Here is a 6,532-nt window from a genome sequence, read left to right as displayed (position 1 = left end):
CATGAGCCCAATTGTCAAGCAGGTTTCCCCCCATTGTATGTTTTATATGGTCTTTCTCCATTTTAAACCTGCTTTATTAATGGATCTGAGCCTTGACACTCAGATCTATTCAACATGGGCTGCTCTAGACACACACCCCTTAAATGCAGCATGAAGCCATCGTCTGCTCCACCGCTCTCCGACAGCTTTGATGACTGACATGTTTAAAGAATACTGTAGTGATACCCCTCCCCACAGACTCAGTTCCCATGCAACACACTTCATTTAACACCCCTCCCCCCAACCCAACCTCCTGGAGCTGTTTGAGCTGGATTCTCTGATTGTGAGCCGCTTTGCTGCTTCATTAAACTGGAATGGATTTAAAAAAAAAAAGAGCACAGAAATCAGACAGAGACTCTACACACACACACACACACACGTCGGGAGGAAATAAAGGCTATTTATGTTTCACCTGCCCCTTAAAGGTTAGGACCTGTCCATATTTGGAGTGTTGACGTATGATTGGCTGTGTCGCTGCACAGCAAAATCCCCAGAGTTAAATTAACTCTGCTCAGATAACATTTGGTCCCTCTCTACATAGAGTTAAAATAACTCTGAATCAGTGTTAAAGTTAATGAGATACTTAAGTGATTAATTAAGTGATGATTGGGCATGAATGATGAACACCTGCTGTCAACAAGCAGAATCACTGAAGGAAAGAGAAACTCAAGAACTACAACTGACTTCCAGCCACAGCAAGATCTCAGCAGAGGAGGATTAAAAACTCCACAAACAGCATTACCAACCTCACTTATTACTAACCAGACTGACTTTATTTCTGTCAGACGTCTACAGAAGGTCTTAGTGAGAATTAACAGAGGTATAGATGTTGACGATTTATTTAAATTTTTTGTTTACCATTCTGGTGAACAGTGTTTCCTTTAGTTGGGCAGTTTTACTCTTTATTTTTTTTGTGTGAGTTTGTGGTTTTTGTAACAGTTTTTACCAAAACATGTAAATTGTTACAAAGAAAGCCAGAAACAAAGATGATCAGGTGATTTAATTTTCAATTGCAAAAAGTAGAGTAATGCACTTCTCTCATCACTGTCCAAAAGTGGTTATTGGATATTAGTAGATTATTTTCACGAACGATACTCGCTACAGATTGGACGATCTGAATTTTAAAACACTTTTTAGGGATTTTTTTTCTTTTAAGACACAGATGTCAAGAATCAGCATATGAATCTCAACAATGGTGACAGGTTTCATGCCGCAATGCATCCTGGGAGCCGTGAGTTTTATACTATTGTGGCTCTCAGCATGCATTGCGGCATGAAACATGCCACCATTGTTGAGATTCATATGCTGATTATTGATGTCTGTGTCTAAAAAAAAAAAAAATCCCATAATGCATTTTAAAAATCTAAATTCAGATTGTCCGATCTGTGGCAATGGAGTATTGTTAGTGAATATAATCTATTAACATCAACTAACCACTGTTGGACAGTGATGAGATAAATGCATTATTCTACTTTTTGTTGTTGAAAACTAGATCACCTGATCATCTTTGGTCCTGGCATTCTTTGTAACAAATTACGTGTTTTGGTAAAAACTGTTACAAAAACCACAAACTCTCAATAAATGCTATGAGTCAAACTGCCCAACTAAAGCAAACACTGGTCACCAGAATGGTAACCAATAAATCGTCAACATCTATACCTCTGTTCATTCTCACTAAGACCTTCTGTAGACGTATGACAGAAATAAAGTCAGTCTGGTTACTAATAATTGAAGCTGGTAATGCTGGTAATTGTGGAGTTTTAATCCTCCTCTGCTGAGATCTTGGAGAGATGTAATGTCTTCTTTTGTCTTCAGTGGATTTTATATAAGGCTTTGGCTCGAAGTCAGTTTTAGTTCTTGTGTTTCTCTATTTTCTGTTCTTGTTGTTTCTCTTTCCTTCAGTGATTCTGCTTGTTGACAGCAGGTGTTCATCATTAATGCCCAATCATCACTTAATTAATCACTTAAGTATCTCATTAACTTTAACTCTGATTCAGAGTTATTTTAACTCTCTGTAGAGAGGGACCAAATGTTATCTGAGCAGAGTTAATTTAACTCTGGGGATTTTGCTGTGTGCTGGAGGCGGAGCCTGGGTGTGTGTTTTTTTAAGCAGACCACACCCACCACAGTCAGGTGAGCTCATAGTTGAGCTGTCACTGCAATCAAAGGAGATGAGAGAAGAGTTACCAAATCACAAATGAAGGATTTGTGGTGACACATAATCGCCTTAGATAGCCGCAAGGGATTTTTGACAGTCTACAAAAAGGGCAGGAAACTGGAGAAAAGAAAGAGAGCGCATAGGTTGAAAAGCCTTTCAATGATATATGGTGACACATGGATTAAAATGAATTGTGAGGATTAAGTGACAGCATGCGATCAAGTGTAAATGTCTGAAGCTAAATGAGCTGGTGAATTTTCCGAAGTTCTGAAATGAATATTGAAAGAAGAAGAAAAAAACGATCATAAATTGTATAATCTGGCCTAAAGTCTCAAGTATTTTGATAGAAAGCAAAACCGGCTAAATGGACTAAGATATCATGTTCATATAATAACCTGCAGATTCAAACCATTGTAGGTTATACAAGCTGACGTGGATATGAGGTGTTGACCAGTCTGACACAGAAATACACACACAGCTCACACATCACATCATATTCTCTGAAAGATAACTAAACATACCACATACCCTGAAAAACAATCCTTCCTGTTTTGTCTTTTTTTTTTTGTTCTTTTTTTGTTGTATTATTTTTGTATTTTGATGACAGGTATGATACCAAGTTATTATTGTTGTATAGTAGCCACCATATAGGCCTATAGGCTAACATAATATTCATACACTTTTGCAGTTTCATTAACTTAATGAAACTGCAAAAGTGTATGAATATTATGTTAGCCTATAGGTCTATATGGTGGCTACTATACAACCAGGTTTATTTTGTTCATCAAAATAAACCTGAAAGAACAAAAAAAAAGACAAAAAAGTTCTTGAGATTGAGATGAGATTATTTTATAATGATTTTTATACTAGTAACAACAGCTGTAGAAACTGAGGTAGGTTAGCAGAAGCAATTACCTTCAACGTGTTGGTAAAGGCTCCAAATCCAGGTTCTTGTGGTGGTGCGACGCCATCTAGCGATCAAGTGAAAGCATCACACATTTATAGACTAACCTGCATTTAACAATGTCAGCACTGATTAGATAACCGCTGATAAAAATAATAAAGAGCTTCGCCGCTGTTTTAACAGATTCTAGAAGAGCCAGCATGTTCACTTAACATCTCACTGCAGGCCAACAAAAGCTAAAATCTGAGACCTCATTACAATAGTATTATTTGCTAGATTTTGTGGCACCACGATACGAATATGGAAAATGTTCAAGTACATCTTTCAAGTATCAATTAGAGTTAGACATAAATTTTCTTCGGTGAATAACAGAGCAGGCGTTTTCCCCCCGTCCACATGAGGGGTCCGACGGCCTCCATCTGAGGCGTTTGATTATCTGCCCTCAGAAGTCGAGTCGAGCACTAGCCAATTTCATAGAAGGGGCTGTGAAGGATCATTTCATTTGTTGAATATGTGTATTACGATACGCACCATTTACTGAACGAGTCGCTTTTTGGAGTCAGTCTGATTCGTGCGGCACTGAGGCATCTCTAGTCACACGTAGCCTAACTTCTAATAATACTTACTTGTTTTGATCGTGAACGACTCAATTGAATGATTCAGACAGCAAAATGCAGTCAGAGATAGCACCTCTCACTTCACTAGTGACTATTCCATACATTACAGCACTTCACTAGCCCACTGAATGAGGGAATGAAAACGAGTGTGTGAACTTAGACGCCATCTTCTGGTGAGACAGAGCATGGATATTAGAGGCTAGCCGTTGAGTGCCTAAGCATGTATAGCCTACATATTTATTATGTCTTGATTAAGTGTTCTGGTGCATCTCAAAAATTAAGGCTAGGCCAATCAGTGTTGCCAGATTGGAAATATCCAAGTATCGTACCAGAAGCTCAAAATTATCGTATTTGGAAGAAAATGATCGTACATGATGAAAACATGCGCAGAATTCTCCATTTCTGGGGGGGGGGGGGGGGGGGGGGGTGTTGCTGAATAATTTGCTTGGTTGGGTCCTTACCATAGACTGTAAAAAAAAAAAATAGGTCCTTACATGCGCTTCGTGAGGCACACACGCACACTAGCCATAGACAGTATATGACACTAGCACACACACGCAAGGTCTCTCGCACCCTTTCTCTGCTGTGCACGCGCTACACATGCGCGCTCTTGCTTGCTCGATCTAGATTCCGGGAGATTTTTTAACTAATTTGCGGGCAATTCTGAAATTATCGTACATTATGGGATTTTTTTCATTATTGATCGTACATCGTACAGAGGTCAAAATTATCGTACAAATACGATAATTATCGTACGTCTGGCAACACTGAGGCCAATCTAGAGAGGGTGTGTCCATCCAGTCATTTAGAGGCTTTCGGTTTAGTAAGTGCCCCCCACGGCGCCAAAATAGCCTACTAGTAAAATTATAATCTGAAAAATAATTTGTATTAAAAACATTTATGACAACTGACTTTATATTAATGCAGCACAGTTAAGCGTTAGGCTATGTGATTAATTTACAACAAAATCTACTCCAAAATCTTTTATTTAATTTTTTTTGGAAAAGCTCAATGTGATACATTTTTTGCTAATTCTTTTTTTTTTTTTTGTGAATTGGAATGTGTGCAAAGGATTGTGGGTGATTGGAACACTCAAAGGATACACTTGATGCATCCTTCAAAACATGCTGAATAAAGGATGCAAATTGCGAATTGCCTTGTGATTGAGAAGCACCCTACATTGTTGCTTGGCCTAAAATACACTTTGGCGCATTCTTTATACTTGAATATATCAGTGCCTTTTTTTATCTTAAGATGGAGGTCCCTCACATGATGATGATGGTCCGTGGAATCGAAAAGTTTGAAAAACCCTGCTGTAAGCATTAAGCAATGCTTATTGGCTTTAGTGTCAGGTCTGCCAAAAATTTGGTACTACTCCCCTATCCAACAAACTAATACTAGGTAACTGTTCGGGACAGCAGCAAGGGAAGAACACACAGTCACAGACTGGTCATCTTCCAGGCCATCTTCTTTCAGTCTCTTTAGTTGTTGTGTTTCTACTTACATGAGAAGGATCACGGTCACTGTCACAGCCTTTCAACATTGACAAACTATGTAAAACCATCACTGTTTTAATTAAAGGATAATTCCGGTATTTAACACCTTGAGTCTATATTGTAGTTTGTTTTGGATGAACAAGAGTGGTGGACAACATTTTTTTGACAATGGTTCCTCTCTCGAGTTTTTGACTATAATAGAATTGGCCATGGACACATTTAACATTGGAGTCAATGGGCATGTCCGAAAATGTCATTAAAACAGCCAATAATGTTCGTTTACAAAACTGTTAAACTCACCGAGTGGTTAGTGGTGTTCGTTGATGATTATAAACAATATATCGTCGCAATATATGATTCCAATCCGTTTATTTTTCTATAGTGGAACTATTTTTTCAGACACTTCACAACCGTGTAACTTCCGCTCAGTATTTGAATCTGAAGCGTTAGCACACTCCCGTCCACTTGATGGCGATAACCGATGTTTATGTCTCGCGGGACACTCACGGTCACAGTCGAGTTCAACTTCATATTGCACTGGTCAGTGGTCACGTCTTTCAATATGGTTAGAATTTGTGCGGTCAAAAACTGCGGTAAAGTTCCTTAAAAAATTATTGTTTATTTCGCTTACTCTCCCGGAGCACAGTTGCTCTGCTCGCTAGCCTTATGAGAAACGGAAGCGAGCAAAAAGACTACATCGACCAAATGTAAACAGCCCCCTTTCCGTTTCCGGTAGCGCATTTATATTAACTAGCACTCAGTCCTTCAACAGAATTCAATGGGATTTTACAAAATGACGAATAAAACACGACAGAAACTGTATTTCGCAACACTTTTTGTTTCTGGAACATCAACTAACATCACTAATCACTCGGTGAGTTGCACAGTTTTGAAAACTAATGTTAAAGGTTGTTTTAATGACATTTTCGGACATGCCCATTGACTCCAATGTTAAATGGGTCCATGGCCAATTCTTTTATAGTCAAAAACTGGAGAGAGGAACATTGTCAAAAAAATGTTGTCCACCACTCTTGTTCATCCAAAACAAACTACAATATAGACTCAAGGTGTTAAATACCGGAATTATCCTTTAACTGAAGAAAAAAAAATAACAACTGTCAAATGTATGAAAGTTTGAGTTGCAGGTTCTTGCTTAAAACCGCAAATTCAATAGAAATTCAAATAACAAGCACTTATTATCGCATTGCTTCAGAACCTCAAATTGTCAGTGCCTGAATGCACGACCGCGGTGAACAGACATAGACATGGCATTGAGAAACGTCTACATTTCTGCTGTACCTCTGTTGAAATGGTCCTT

At 38.5% G+C, this 6,532-nt stretch overlaps 1 long non-coding RNA gene across 1 annotated transcript; it reads right to left on the bottom strand.

The window, feature by feature from the left end:
* Positions 1-2,113: 2,113 nt before the first annotated feature.
* On the bottom strand, positions 2,114-3,865 carry LOC307009271. The gene is made up of 3 exons (XR_013799979.1): positions 3,728-3,865; positions 3,113-3,168; positions 2,114-2,195 (listed from the first exon to the last, which is right to left on the bottom strand). It is a non-coding gene; the product is annotated as an uncharacterized lncRNA (long non-coding RNA).
* Between the last annotated feature and the right edge of the window lie 2,667 nt (positions 3,866-6,532).

The sequence above is a fragment of the Phoxinus phoxinus genome (genome assembly GCF_949152265.1).
Source record: "Phoxinus phoxinus genome assembly, chromosome: 13".
NCBI lineage: Eukaryota > Metazoa > Chordata > Actinopteri > Cypriniformes > Leuciscidae > Phoxinus > Phoxinus phoxinus.
The sequence above is the reverse complement of the archived record's forward strand: the minus strand, read 5'-3'. Positions and strand labels throughout refer to the sequence as shown.